Source organism: Antedon mediterranea, chromosome 6 (genome assembly GCF_964355755.1).
Source record: "Antedon mediterranea chromosome 6, ecAntMedi1.1, whole genome shotgun sequence".
Taxonomy (NCBI): Eukaryota; Metazoa; Echinodermata; class Crinoidea; order Comatulida; family Antedonidae; genus Antedon; species Antedon mediterranea.
In genome coordinates, this window is record NC_092675.1 from 3,864,697 (window position 1) to 3,880,828 (window position 16,132).

Consider the following 16,132-nt stretch of genomic DNA (forward strand, 5'->3'; position numbering starts at 1 on the left):
TTTCGACCTTTTTGAAATTTAATTAATATGCACTAATATTGCTATATGTGCACGTATAGTACCATATCATCCTCTTATAGTGTCATGGGACCACTTTATGTCGAAAAATAAAAAGGTCAACATTTGGTCATTTTAGAGAAAATCCCTGTAATATAGTACACGAATTTTTTGCAAAATCACCAAAATTTGGACCTTTTTGAAATCCAATTAATATGCACTAATATTGCTATATGTGCACGTATAGTACCATATCATCATCTTATAGTGTCATGGGACCACTTTTTGTCGAAAAATAAAAACGTTGAAAATTTGTCATTTTTCAAGAAAATCCCTGTACTATAGTACAGGATTTTTTGGCCAGAAACATCCAAATTTGGGGACTTTTTAAAATCCAATTAATATGCACTAATATTGCTATATGTGCACGTATAGTACCATATCATCATCTTATAGTGTCATGCGACCACTTTATGTGCAAAAAAAAAAGGTTGAAATTTTGTACTTTTTCTGGAAAATCCCTGTACTATAGTACCACTATAGGACCACTTTATGTTTTTCCTAAAAATAATTTTTTTTTTTTTAAATTGATAAATATCGACCATTTATTTATTTCCAAACCTGGTTTCTATGACCCTATATATAATGATACAGTATATGCGCACAAAAATGACAATATTATTGCATATTGAATTTTGAAAAGTCTATATTTTGGTCATTTTTTGTCTTCCAACTAGAGAAAAATAGTTTTTAGAAAGAAATCAAAGAGTAGTTTGTAGTGTTCATTCAATAGCAGCTGGTTTCTCATATGACCTTGATTTCCTGACCATTACTTCCTATTCTTTATAGTTCTAAAATGTTAATTTTCATTTCCCGGGTTAGTGATTATTTCTATGATTTTTAATTAGATCATTGAGGTATATATGTATGATTCGATAAGTCACTTCTGTTTTTTTTTTTAAATGTTAGACTTTTATTGATGTGATGCAGAGTAAAACTGTTTTTCTGTTTCTTCATATGTCATTGTTGAAAATGAGGATTAAGGTATGTACTTTTATGCAGATTAAGGTCATGGGAAATTTACATATTCACCTGTAGTAGTATAGTCAAACGACCCATAAAATATTCACATTTTGGACCACTTTCTCTATCCCAGCCAACTGCAGATAACCTCTCCTTTGGAACACCCCTATAATTCAGGGAACACTCTTAGTAGTACATGGACACTTTCTCATGAAAATGGTGGGGGTGTCCACTTAATGGACATTGGAGTTCAAAAGTTTTCCTCTAAGAGTTTTAATAGGGGATCTTCTGACTTTTTCAGGCTTGTAATTTCACAGTTCAAACTTCAAACTTGGATGAGTGTTAATTTATAGTAGTACTTAATTTTGTAGGTTGTTGTCAGAGGTTAGATCTAGTTCAGCGGTCTTCAAAGGTCAATTTGATATCTTTGGGGTAATATTGAAATAGATTAATCCATTAAATTAATTAAAACCAATGGCCAAAGGATGTTTGGTTCAAATCTAGGTCTATGTATCTCGGCCATCTCTCCCTATCCCATAAGAGATACTTGTTTTTCCCATTGGTGTTAATTGCATAATTATACAGACCATTTCATTAGACTCTATTCACACTTGGAAGTGGGAATAGCAATGCTTCTAGGAACTAAATTCGTATAGAACAAAATATACAAATAAGGGATATCCCTGGGGTTGCTGGCAGCACACAAGTTTAATGGAATCGCACTCTAGAAATATGGTAGGCTTCCTCAAGGACAAGATTTTAATATTCTCTGATTCTCTGCATATAATCTCACAACTTCTAATACTGTAGTTACTAAGTACACCAATAATATATACTTATTTATTTATTTTAGTTTTTTAAAAAAATCCCAAAGGATAAGCAAAATGTATACATACATTTAAAAATACAAAGAATAAAGTGTTAAATAGGAAATAAATAAATTGTTAATATATATAACCAGAAATAAACAAGTAATGAATAACTGACTATTGTAATTATATCATTTTAATATCCAATGATACAAACAATACATCACTCTAATGAAATACATTGTTGCGCACTATACATATTATATTTAAAATTAAATAAATAGATATAGGCTGAATAATACAAAACAAAATGACATATTAAGTGTATCACATAATTATATTTCAAGTATTTGTACACAAATTTAACTTGGCTTAAAATACTTACATAAGACAAATCATTCAGTAGTTTGATCATATATGTAATATTCTGTGTTTCAATATCTAAATCGCAAGAAAATTCATAATTACTGAAGATGTTCTGAAGTGGAATGAATGATTGATTTGACTGGGATGACGTTTATAGACGTAAAGTAGCTTCGACAACCTGTACAGGTCAGCGTGATAGGAATTAAGAGTTCTTTTGAACAAAGCATATAAACAGTTAAATGAAGAAAGGAAATTGGAGATAATGAGGATACACACTCATTAACTGTAGTCTGTTGCCTTCTTACATGGTGAGTTACTAGACATATCTAGCCATAGAAATGTTATTATCTGCTTAGCTATTGTTTTCAATCAACCATTATAGATTAAATGTTGATGGTAAAACAAAGCTTTAACGTATGAAATCCTGGCACAGTAGATAAAATTAAATAAAACATATTTTGTTCTAAACTGACCATAACTACAATGTTGATATTTACTGTACTAAACTTAATAAAGAGAATTCAATAACAAAAAACTCAACCATACGGTTATTTTTATAAATGAAGAAATGTTTAAAAAATGTACCCAGAATACCTCCTGTTCTGTGGCCCTTTCAATAAGCATAAAGCAGTCTATTATAAATTGCACAAATGATTTATATATCATACTTTTGTATACAAAAACTGTTTTCATCATTTGTAACAGTATTAAGATGAATGGTTGCTTGAAACTTTGTATGGTGAAGATAAGTGCTATACACAATTCAACTACTTTGGCTCAATAAAAGTTCTTAGAAGTTAGTAATCAACCAATCACCTTTTAGACACCTTTTGTTTCTCTCCTTCTGCCTTGTTATTGGTTCTTTCTCTAGAATTTGACATTCACCGAAACATTTTCTCAGCTCTTTACTGATCCAATATATGGTATAATTGTTTAATGATGTTAACGTCAGTATGAAAGAAGAAGAATAGACATTTATTTGACCTTGTATTCCACTTATGAATGTTTTTAGTAAAGGATATCACAACCTAATAGATAAATTGTCACAATACATATGTATTAATTTAGCATTACTATGTAATGAAGTTCAATAGTATTTTATTTATTTATTCTTTATACTGGGTAGCCTCTTCAGTTTGACTGACTGTTCTCCCAAAGGCCCAGTGTATATATATGATGAGTTTGTGACAGTGGTTGTGTGTGAACTAGTACAGCGGGGTAACCCCCTACTTGTCTCGAAAGATGTACTAGGTTCTTTAAAGTGCACATGAGCTAGATGTGTACACTCGACCTACGGTTTATAGTCCTTATCCGAGAAGACTCGTTCTACCACCAGAACTATGGAACGAGTGAGACTTGCCGATGTTATGCCTACGTATTACAGTTCCACTGTCTGTTCGGTCACTCACTCGCTCATCATTTTAACCATACTTCCTTAAATATAAGACTCACACACTAGAGGCAGATTCAGTAGGGTAGCATTACCCCACTCCCCAATTTTAAAAGTCAAATTGACAATAAGAACTACGTTTTGATATCTATTTTTTTACAATTAATGTTATTATGTTACATTCCCCTGTTTGACCAATCCTAAATCCACCCCGGCAAAGTATAACAAGCCAGCATATACCTGCAAATAGGTCATTCTAAATTAACATAAGTGAAATTCTGATGTAGCATCATCCTTCTTCATCTGGTATATTGTATTTAAGATTACAATAGTTTGGCCTAACACATAATTTTGTATTAGATATATTCCAAAGGGCTACATGAAGGTGTCTTATATACCATTGTCAGTATGATTATGTCCCACACAATATTTTATATACATAAAATATCTATATGAACTTTTATTTCCAAATGTACATGACTTATATATATTTGATGGATGGTGCAATCTAGGTCACATTTTCATACATTTAAATATTCAGTATTCTAGAAATAAAAATACATGTCCATCGCTCATTCTGGAGTGCCAGGAGTACCACTTTGTAGAAACTAGCGCCAAAAAAAAATGTGTTATAATTACAAAGTCACTTCTTACCAAGAAATTAAATCGACCTTGAATAAGTAATTTACATACAATGAGAAAATATATCAATTAAAACAATGTCGTCCTTATTTTGTATTTACATAGCTACAAGAAAAAATGGCTTACAAGTTACAGCGAGTATTATTTCCTTTGTTTTTTTAATGTGATATCCGTTAACACAGAATATTGGTTTCCTACTACAAAATGCAGGTGAGAGAGTAGAAGAATTACAGAGGATATAAAAATGTAAAGTCATCAATTCAGATCACAGAAATGTAAGAAAAAAAAAAGTTCCTATATGACAATAAAATTGTATAATTACATTATGGTACAACTTCTTCAGGAACCCGACAGTGTGTCCCCTCAATAGGGGGTATTCCTTGAATAAGGGTTGGCCATAGTGTTGGTTCATTTCACATGAGTGTCCCTTTAAAAGGGTGTCCCCTAAATAGGGGGTATTCCTTGAATGGGCTGGCTATAGTGTTGGTTCATTTCACATGAGTGTCCCTTCAAAAGGCTGTCCCCTAAGGGTATTCCTTGAATGGATTGGCTATAGTGTTGGTTCATTTCACATGAGTGTCCCTTTAAAAGGATGTCCCATAAATAGATATGTCCCATAGGAGGGATTCTATAGTGTAGTATATATAGAAAAGAAAGAGCAACTTTAGAAATCTCCTGCAAGGGAATTTAGCTTTTGCTGGAGTTTGCCCTATTAATTACTATTTTAATGGAATTTAATTAAAATACAAATAAGATTGCATAAGATCTTGATATCCTTGATAAACCTTGTAACTACCTACTGTACCTCATATGATTGACAGTTATGTCTGCATATTTTTTTATGTTAATCCTTCTGATCTATTTTCCTTTTACATGAATCAGCAAAACTTGTTTGCTATTTGGTCTAACCAAAAAAAACCAAATTATAAGCCATGGTGTGGGACAAATAAATACCCAACCGATAGACCGTCTGTTTCAAATGTTTAAATTGTCAGGAGAATGTTACAAATTTCTAATATTCTACACAATGAACACTAATTTCACATCAGATTGTGTCGTACAACGTAATCTTATTTGGGTTTAAGAACATTTTAAAGAATCCAAAATCTTAAAAAACAAAAGTAATCATCTTATAGGTATGGTGTTGGAGCATTCTGGATTTACCCATGGGGAACCTTATATCATAAAACCTTTCAAAAATGTATTTAGGATTGTAGTACGGTATTCCATCATTATTATTTCAAAACCTTTTATTTATTAAAATATCTCTATCATCTTTATAGTTTTTTTTATTGTTTTGCTTGTAAATGTGTACGGAAATTGAAAATACCACAAAAAAATATTTGTAATAATCAAATGATTGTTTTGAATGATTTCCCATTAAAACATGGAATACAAGGTTGTGCTTCTTTATATATTCTAGGAAATTATTCTGGTTTTGAAACCTCATATTATGTAGCATCAAACAATATATTTTTTAGCATGTTATCAGAAAAAAAATAGATTTTTATTTGTTTTTGACTCTTTAGACTAAAAACATCAAAATTGTTTGCACGATACCATGACAATATATTCAGTACAAAAACTAAATCTAAATTTCAGCAAAAAGTGGAAATATAGGAAGGAATAGCAAAGATTTTGTAAAAAAAAATAATATACTTAATATTCAAAATTATTCATAATTAACTAAATTTTCCATAAACCATATTTGTTAAAATAATTGTTCAGTAGAAAACTCGTTAATTTATGTTATTTCAGCCCAAATACTGGTAGAACACCTCAATTGTTACAAGTATGGTTTGTGTTATTGGAATGTACTCGGCAGAAGACAATGCACTTTGCAATAAATATTTAAAAAAAAATTGAAGTAAAGGGTGTGCTAAGGAAGAGGTAATTTCCTGGCATGTTAAGACAAAGGAAAGTAAGCTTTTCCTGTACACAAAACTAAACCTTACCAACCAAAATGGCCGCCATCAAATGCATCTGTCAAGATAAAACACATGTGAAACACATTTATAAATCAATGAATTGGTAAGTATAATTTTCAGAAGAATTATTCGCTTAGAATTCAAGATGAGTTTCAAATAGATATTAACCCATTTTTCCTGACACTTGACTGTAAATAGTTTGATTGTGGTTTCATTTACGGAGGCAGAAATCTGGGGCAAGTCTAACTAGCTTGTCTGTAAGAAATTCATTTTCTTCTTTCTGAACCTATTAATGATTTATTTAATCTTCAATTTGTTTTCATTTTGAATTAGAAATGAAACGACTAGAATGAAAATCAGTTATTTCGTGTTTGTTGAAAATAGTAGATAGTAAAGGAGGATATGATTGTACTAATGGTCGTTAGCATAAAGGACATACCCAGAATAGATTGCTTACGTGAGTGCTGTTGTAATATCATTTGAAATAAATAGTTCCAGTCTGATGTTCCTTATTTTTAAAATCACTGGGACCGGCTCGGCTACAGTGATAAAGTTCACCCTGGTCTGGTTTTTTTTTTTTATGTATATACTGAAATAGACCGAATAAATAATGAAATGAACACGACACAATAAAAATCATTATTTACAATTAACATATTGGAAATAAAAATAAAATGTATATATTTCTAAAGGCGCCTTATTTAAAAAAACTGATATTTGATTTAATAACAAATTTTATTTTAGATTCAGATAGGTTTTTAAGTGTATATTTATAATACCCTTTTCTAACTAAATTTGATATGAGAAAAGCATACAGTTTACCAGCAATTCTACAACAGTTATTATTTATTAATATCATAAAAACTTTAAGTTGACACGATATTTTGTTTTCATTATGTAATATGGGTGATATTATATAAAGCTATCTTTGTATTGAATCATGGAGAATACTATAATGTACAGTATTATACATATATGCCTTTTTGACTGGATAAAAATTAATAAAATCAACAGTGGTATAAACTAATGAATTGTCAATAAATATATTGTTAACTTGTACTAATATTATCTATTCTTTAAAAAAAATATGTTTTAATTTGGAAATAATCTTAAAATCTATCATAATCTAATTTAATCTAGTGGAATTTAACATTATCCCATTGTTTCCATTTTCTCTGATTTACCTTCTCTCCCGGGATGGCGATTGGCACCGATTAAAAGCTTTTAAAATCCTTTCACTAAATGAAACTAAATGACATTTTTATTATTAGTATTATTTATAATTGTAATATTGCATTTGTTTTTCCTATTTTAACTAGAATTCATTCAATTTGACGTACAGTTCTTAAAACAGGAGGTTGCTTTAGGAGACAAGAACAGTAAACAACTTTATTTTAGGCATGACTAGATGTGATGATAAGACAGATCATTAGTATATGTCACTTTTTCAATTTGTCAACACATGATAGAAAATGTTACATAGAAAGCCTCTTTTGCCGGGACATTCTGTTCCGGGGGTACCAGTACGGGTGACACTTTTCTGACAATATATGCTTTAATGGCCAACTACTATTAGTGTGGATGGGGTGGGTGTAACTATTATTAAGGAGACACTTTGGTGCTGATGTTTCCCTTAGAGGTTTTACTAAATGTATAAAAATAATTTTATGCAAACTTGTATGAAAATGAAAAATAAACTCTATGGTATATATATATATGTATAGAAACTGAAAACAAACCAATTATAAAACAAAAAAACAATAAACCCTTAAAGATAACAGAAAATAAAGTGATTGCATGCTTGATTGCACACAATTCTTGACACATAGCATGCAATGTCTATAAATAACATTTGGGTACGTTTCCTTACATAACACAATTTAACACAACTACCAATTACTTACTGATCTAATTTCCGGTTTTAAATAAATTGTTACTTGCATAATCTTTAAACATTTCCTAACCTTTCCTTTCATGTTGTACCTACAGTTTGTGTTTATAATAGCAGAAAGTGATATAACAGATTGGATAGATTGCTGGCGCTTTCAAATATTATTATTATATCAATATTAATTTTAGAATTGTCACTTTATTGTCTATTTATGTTATCATTTAAACAACAATAATAAACAATTGTTGGTTTGAAAAAAAAGAATATTTCTAATAACTTATTACTACAAACCAGGTGAACATTTTCAATCAACAATAATAAACATTATTTTTTGGTTTGTTATGTGCCGTGAGAACATCCTCCCTCCAATGGCGCAAATCTTATCTAATTCTTGTTATTGTCTTCTTCTCCGGTATTAATAATCCACAGAGGCTCATTTACATATCTTTGCTAGTAGCACTTAATTAATTATTTCATAGTATTATATCACAGTCCTCTGTTTGGTATTGTTCTTCACAATGTCTTGAATTAACTGTATACATTAAAGTCATCTCTTAATTTAAACTGCTGAATCAACTGATTAGTGGTTTGTTTTTGATTACAAACAAACCAGCAAATACTTAGATTAAGTAGATTAAAAAAAGGAAGGATAATAGTTCATTTAAACATTGGCTTGACTTATAACAGTAGAATTAGTTATGTATTGACCTATTTTTAAGAGGTAAGGAGGGGTGGCGGAGATACAAGGGTCAATCAGTGGTAAAGGGGGAGGCGAGAGGTAAGGAGGGCAAACAAAGATACAAGGGTCAATCAGTGGTAAAGGGGAAGGTGAGAGGCAAGGAGGGGTGGCGGAGATACAAGGGTCAATCAGTGGTAAAGGGGAAGGTGAGAGGTAAGGAGGTAGAGGTGTTAATTAAACATTAATTAATTCATTAATTAAAACATAATTCTTCTTTTTTTTCAACTGAGAGAAAATTAAATTAAAACAAAATTTTAAAAACTTAACCTAATTTTACATTCCCAATTAAAAAAAAGAGTAATTGTGAGTAATTAATATGATTGTCAAGAACAATATTGTCCTGTTCACAATTCCAAAAACAAGTAATCTGTGTTTACAAAAATCTTTTTTCAAATATCTCTCATTTTCCACTAGTGTGCTTGCATGCAAGCAAAGCATTTACCTGCAACCTTTACTTGCACTGCACATTAAAAGAATCCTTAAGTCAATGGCAATGCTCTTTCACTACTAATTATTATTCACTAATTATTTCCTTCAATTTATAATTAATTAGAATGTTGTATATAGATTGCGTAGGAGTGAAACAGCAACATAATAAAATATTCAATATCCAGTAGCATTGGGCTTGAGTGGTTCATGCAAATATCTGAAATACCTACCAACTAACAAATTACGCAATATATCTCAACAGCTTCATTATTTGTCCATGTACTAAGATAATTAGACATTTTGTTGGTTAAAGTTGCAACTAATGAGCAATTTCAAAAGTAATTAACAAGTTGTTTATGTCCTCTTTGTACGTCTGTGAATTTTATAATGTACATATTGAGTTGTTTTTTGCAGACTTTGTTTTCAATATGCATTGTATGTGGTCTATGAATTTGAAGGAAAAGAGAAAACTACTTTAGTAGAGAAATTAATATGTGTGAGATAGTAAGGATGAGACAATCTGCAATTAGTGAAAAGTTACGTTGCTGTGAATCATACTCAAATCACCAGCTTGATGATATAAAATACCAAAAAATATCAGTTCTAATAAACTTTAAATTAGAAAAATCACATTTTATTCAGTCAAACTTTGTTTCCATAATTCCATATGATTCATTAATTTGTTCTTTCTTTAAACTGAAATGCACTTTCAATACAAAGTTATATGGTTAGGACATCTGCACATCAAGCAGAATGTTCCGGGTTGAATATCGGTTGGGGTGACTTTTTCTCATTTTCACAGATTTCCTAATCTTTATTTTTTCCAATTAAATTTCAGTGTATCTCCGGGCGGTTTAGAATTCATGTTCTGTGCCTGTTGTGTATATATGTTTCCTAAAGTGAAGATTCAACATTATTGTATTATTATTAGGAATTTCTGATTTTATGTGGTAGAGAATTCCATAGTTTTGTTGGTCTATATATGAAAGTTCTTTTACCTTGAGAGATATTCCATTATTACTTTAAGAGAAAGTACATTTATTATGGTTATCTACAGTAAATTTAAATGCTGTTGTTAAATATGTTGCAACTATTTCTTTTAAACATTTAAATTAGACTTTTTTCATTCCATTTGTCTGTAAGTCTAGTAATATTTGTGACCTAATTTTTAGGAACAAAGACTGCAGAAGAGTAAAAGTGAAACATAATAAAAACTAAAAACCAGTTTCATACTATAATACAAATAAATTTCAGACAAAGATAAACACGAGATTTAGAAGGTAAATAAGTTTTTCTAATTCTTTGTAGACTTTTGTTCCCCAAAAGTATTTTTAGTATCGAGTATAATTCCATTCCTTATTAGGGCAGGGGTGAAGGGAAATTGGTGTTTTGTTTATATCTATCCTATCAAAATGTTGTACATTCAACAGAATGATCTGGACCTGCTTCTACCGAACTGTATGTTTATTGGGTCTACATATATATATATATATATATATAACCCTAACCCAATTTGCTATGGTGTCATATTGGCAATATGCATTGTGTACACAAATATATCAATATAAATAAATTAAATTTGACTCGAAATCTAGAGGTGTGGGTTCAAGCTCCGGTTTGGTCACTACAGTGCTGAATCCTTCATATCCACCTTATTCCTCTTCACCCAGGTGACAAAAATCGATATCGGTATTGAAAAGTAGTGGGAAGGCAATTTGGGAGGGAGGGATACCACCCCATACAATACAGTGGGTCTGGCCCAAATGCAAAATGAAATGGAAATTGACAAGAAGGCTGTTATAGCAAATAAGCTACCAAGAGACATTAGACAACACAGGTAGTAGAATGAACTTTAACCTTATACCGATACATTTATTAAGATCTTTCTCAAGAATAAGACTATTCAAGTAAGCCAATAACTTAAAACAGAAACTATTCCAGTTGTTAGAACTCTGGTTGCTAAAACTAATTGAATCATTTCCCCTCAAAGGAAAGATGCTCTTTAATTGCTTCCCGAAAAAAACGAAGGACAAAGTCAGTCGAAAACTACTGACAGTGCTAGAGCATTGTTCCAGTAAGTGACAGTTTGATTCGGTATCCTTTTTAGATTATTTATAGCGGTAACGGATTGACTTATCGTGTTGTAATCGTAACAATCACGCCTCTCGTTGTTGAGATGCAAACAGGATGTTATCGCAAAAATGAAACAAGGAACATCTTGTGTTCACAATTTATGGCACTTATTTACTCCATCTTGTTCATCCATTTTGTAATAAAATACTAGGCTAAAATCTCTCTTTTTATTTCTGCCTGCATTTTAGAAAAGGCCTTGATATGATATGATACCACCAGCAGAATAATTGAGACACTAAAAATGTTTAAGGGCATTTGTATATTTCAGGAAAATGTTACAATACTCAATTTTGAATAAATTAAGTTTTCTTAGCATTTCACCTGCGATTATTTATTATGTATATTTTGGAATTTTCAAACAGTTTAACAATCTGAATACGTCTTTTTAACTATTATATTTATATTTTCTTCTATATTTATTTAATTCATTTATTTACTTAACTTAACTTTACTTACTAAGATTAAACCAGAAGATTATGGCCAATTTATATACATAATCTACAATATTTACCCTTAAATTGAAAGTCTTTTTTAAAAATTTTATAATTTTCTATATTATATAGACAATTATTATTAAGACGATTCATGTATCCTTTAATCGCAGTTAAGATACGGTATAGCAATAAAGTAGTAAAAATATTGTTTTTGTCGAACTATAGACAGTTAAAAATTTGTTTATTTCCTTATATAAATATATAGTTTGAATGGCCCTCACATGATGGCTGTTAAAACAATACTGAAACTGTCTTGTCATCATTACACTGAGAGTGATAGTTTTTTTTTTCTTCGCCAGATTCCCACAATCAAGAAAAGTTTCACAAATTTCTATGAACTTTAGCAGGGATCCACTTGAAAAGTTACATATGCAAAAGAATTGGAGAGTATTGTGCCATGTAAATAGGGATCAGCTTTGAAATAAATACGAGGATACAATCTTGCGCCCTTTTATGCAACTGTCTATACTTCGTAATTTTTTAATAACTTCCAACACCCACCCTTCAATAGGAAACAAATGACCCATTTCAATTCATTACTTTGATCCTTACACTTTTTAATAGTCCTGAGAAAGTTCTGAAAAGCAGTTTTTGGAAAGGATATAGATTAGAAATAAGTAAGAAGTCACTTCTCAATTCTTAAAGGGAAAGGAAAAATATAGGAAATTGTTAGCAAGTTTGAGAACATTAATATCATATTTATATTACTATATGACATAGCTTAACATTTATTGAAAAGTTGGATCAACTTATGTAAAATTGTGCGGTAGTTGAATATGCAATTCTAAACAATTTTGGAAGAGGTGATAAATATTTGTTTAGAAATTAAACAACCAACATTAATTGGATGGGACATTTTAGTATGATTTAAATTTTTATTATAAATGGATAATAATATAATAATTCACCATTTATTAGTTTCTATATATATGCACTTGCTAAAAATTGTTTATAAACTCAAAAATATAGCAACTCTAATTTCATCTAAGTGATCCTACATTTTTTTTTTTTTTGTTTAACTGTTCTGTATATATCTTTTAAATTAGGCCTACTTTGTATTTATATATTTTATACATTTAATTTACTTTTAAACGTATAACTGGATCATTTTGGAAAGCAGTACTGCGTTACTGAAAATGCAATCCAGTCAAAAGAAAGAATAAATAAATAAATGTCAGAACATATAGCAGATGAAATTAAAGTTAACAAGAACAAAATTAGGCCTAAGAACATATGATATACTGTTTTTCTTTTTTTTATACACTTACAAAATTATTATAAAGCCTCTTTTAAACTATGATTTTTTCTTATAAATGAATTGGTTGTATACATGTTTGTAAGAACATATAGTAGAAAAAAGTAGAGTTAATGAAAAACCTTATTGGGACCATGGCATATTGTTTACTGTTGCTTCAAATGCCATAATAAACAAAGCCTTATAAAAAGTAATGATGCCCTGAAAAAGGTTTAAAGGACATGAAAATTACTATTAGTACTGAACCCGTGGATTTAAATAACTGATCAACGAATAAAACTTTCTGCTTTTTCCATTTTTCATAGTAAATAAATTCATTAGAAATTAAATATACTGTATATTTAATAGGAAAAAAAATAGGTAAAAAGCATTTTTTACAGATTTAGAACAATTTGACCCAAAGATGCAAATTAGATGCGTTAGGTTTATCATTAAACTTTACTGTTTATTCGACTCACACTTTGATGCTATGAATAAAAGCATTTAAATTTTATTTATTGCTATACTACCATCATATCTGTTTAGCATATTTTTTATAGTTTCAATAGTTAGTTTTTAATGGTAGCATAAACAGAGATATTTATCTATAAGAAGTTTCAAATATGGTGTTTTTAATAAACATTCAGTTATCATGATAATGTAATATGATATAATATGTATATAGAGCATAAATAAGATACATATTATTGAATTTTTAATTATACTGATGAATTGTTACCTTACTATTAACATGGAGCTAGCTCCATGTTAATAGTAAGTCTCATAACATAGTACAGTATGGTTTTTGACAGGATATCACCCATTAATTAATTAACAGATCACATGAATGAATTATTTATGAGATTCTCCAAAATTTAAATTAAATTTAAAATGTGGTTAAAGAATGGTAATAATAGAAATGTTGTATGAGCCATTGGTCTGTATAACAACAGAGTTGATTCCCCTCTCACAACCCCACCCCACCACTAAATACAGGTGTAACCACAATAGAATTTGCTGGATCAAGAATGCTAAATAATAATATTTCAACCTCCAGTTTAAATTAGTGCCCAGTTTGATCAGCCATCCCTACACTTCTTCATTCCTACCCTTCCTCATCCCTACACAACACCTCTCCAATCTCTAGTTTGAAATTAGTGCCCTATTTGATAAAGCATCTCCAATAAAACAATTACTCAACCCCCAGTTTGAATTAGTGCCGAGTTCCTATTTTACTAAACTGTCATTTTCTCATGTGCGGTAAGTTTAGACTTAGTCATCAATGCCTTTCTGATGGTTACTGTCTTTCATCATTCTACTCATCCTCATTTTCTGTATCATTTCACTTTAATAGTAATGTTGACAAGCATCTACTGATAGTTGCAATTTTTCATTCCTGATTTTAATGGACTTCTAAAAAAACAGCATTCGCATCATGGAGGCATAATTGTTTAAATGTAAAAGTGTAAAACTTGCCATTATACTGATTACATTCAAAAACATTTAATTGAAAAGTATTCTATTTTATTTTTTCACAGATTGATAATGATTGACTAAAGGCAGAGAGATCACAGTACCTAGTTGACAAAAGTTGTCATCCAATTTGAGTTCAACACAGTCCCAGTGGCCCAATGGTAGAGTGCCCGAATTTCAGAAGAAAGCCTGAGGTCATATTTCAGACATAATGACAGAATCAATCTCATCATTTCGTTTATTTATAAGCTTTATCTTCAATCATTTATATCATAAAACACATCATTATTTTATTTATTGTATTTTGATTGGTTATTTGTTTTATTGATTGATTTGTATTGATTAATTAAATGATTGAATGGTCAGTTGTTTGGCAAATTGACTTGTAAACATCCAAATATATACATAATTATCAATGTTGATTTTTTATATTATTTATGATTAGTGTATGCTCTGTGTATTTTGTGTTAACGAATCTAATTTGAATTTGAATTTGTATTAATTATTTAATTAGACGTATGAGTTAGTTAAGAAATATGCTTGGTTAAGCATGAATTTCTCATAATACTGTAATTTATCTTCCTTTAAAGCGATGACAAAAACAAAGATGACTTGATGTTTATTTGGTAATTGTGACCTTTGACATAATTACAGATATACATTATGTGAGTTCTTGGCTGAGTTACGTTTTTCTTACTTCATTTGATTTATTATGTAAAATCTGGCAGTGAGAAATTGATATTTTTTGGAAAGCAATTTTATTAAAATTACTTAAAAGCTTTCACAGTCATACAATTTTGCAAAATGGTAAGAATTTTGGACGTTATTATTATTCAAAAATATTAATATGAAAAGCAAGTTTGAACGACTGACTTGTAACTTTCAGGGCCGTACGCAGAATTTTATTTGGGTGGGTGCGGATTAATATATTTTGGACCATTTTCATAATATTGAGTACTTATTTATTTTAAGACCCTATAAAATGTGGATCTTTTGCAATTTAGGGGGGTGCGTACGCACCTGTTGCACTCCCCCTGCGTACGGCCCTGACTTTGGTGGTAGCTATGAAAATGAACAATACTAATGGTTGTCTTTAGTGCAATTTTTTTTCTAGCAGCACACAACATAAATGCATTTACAAAACAAACAAGAAAGAAACCATGGAATATACTAAAAGCAACGAATACATTATGACATCATGATGAAGTTGATCCAGAGGGTCCTTTTTTTCACTGAATTATTCTCCAAACAAAAGTCAACAAGCAGATCAAATTAGTTAGCAGTAAAAAGGACAAAAATAGATCTTTGAAAAAAATAATCAAATGACGGTGCTGAGAATATAAAAATAGGTACACATCATTTATGCCATTTCTCATATTATTCTTTTTACTCGTATAGGCTTAAAAATTAAAATAATTTAAGAATTTTTTTATAAAACCAACATTATTATTATTACTATAAAAGTTTATTTCCTTTTCTTTCACAGGAAAGTTGTTTGAATAAAAAAAAATTGTAATTCAAATAAAGTTTCAACAAAATTTTACGATTTAGCATTTAGCTTCAATTTTCATGCATTGCACATAT

General features: G+C 29.9%; 2 long non-coding RNA genes across 3 annotated transcripts in view; one reads left to right on the forward strand and one right to left on the reverse strand.

Annotated features, from left to right (window-relative positions):
* Positions 1-2,698: 2,698 nt before the first annotated feature.
* LOC140051419 (uncharacterized) overlaps positions 2,699-16,132 on the reverse strand; it is a 61,937-nt gene continuing 48,503 nt past the window's right edge. The window contains exons 4-5 of one of the 2 annotated variants that reach the window (XR_011845520.1): positions 6,613-6,744; positions 2,699-3,103 (exon numbers count right to left, since the gene is read on the reverse strand). This is a non-coding gene — a long non-coding RNA (uncharacterized lncRNA). The remainder of the gene's footprint in view (positions 3,104-6,612; positions 6,745-16,132) is intronic. The other variant, XR_011845519.1, reaches the window with a different exon arrangement.
* Positions 6,064-16,029, forward strand: LOC140051418 (uncharacterized). The gene is made up of 3 exons (XR_011845518.1): positions 6,064-6,258; positions 6,489-6,612; positions 14,614-16,029. It is a non-coding gene; the product is annotated as an uncharacterized lncRNA (long non-coding RNA).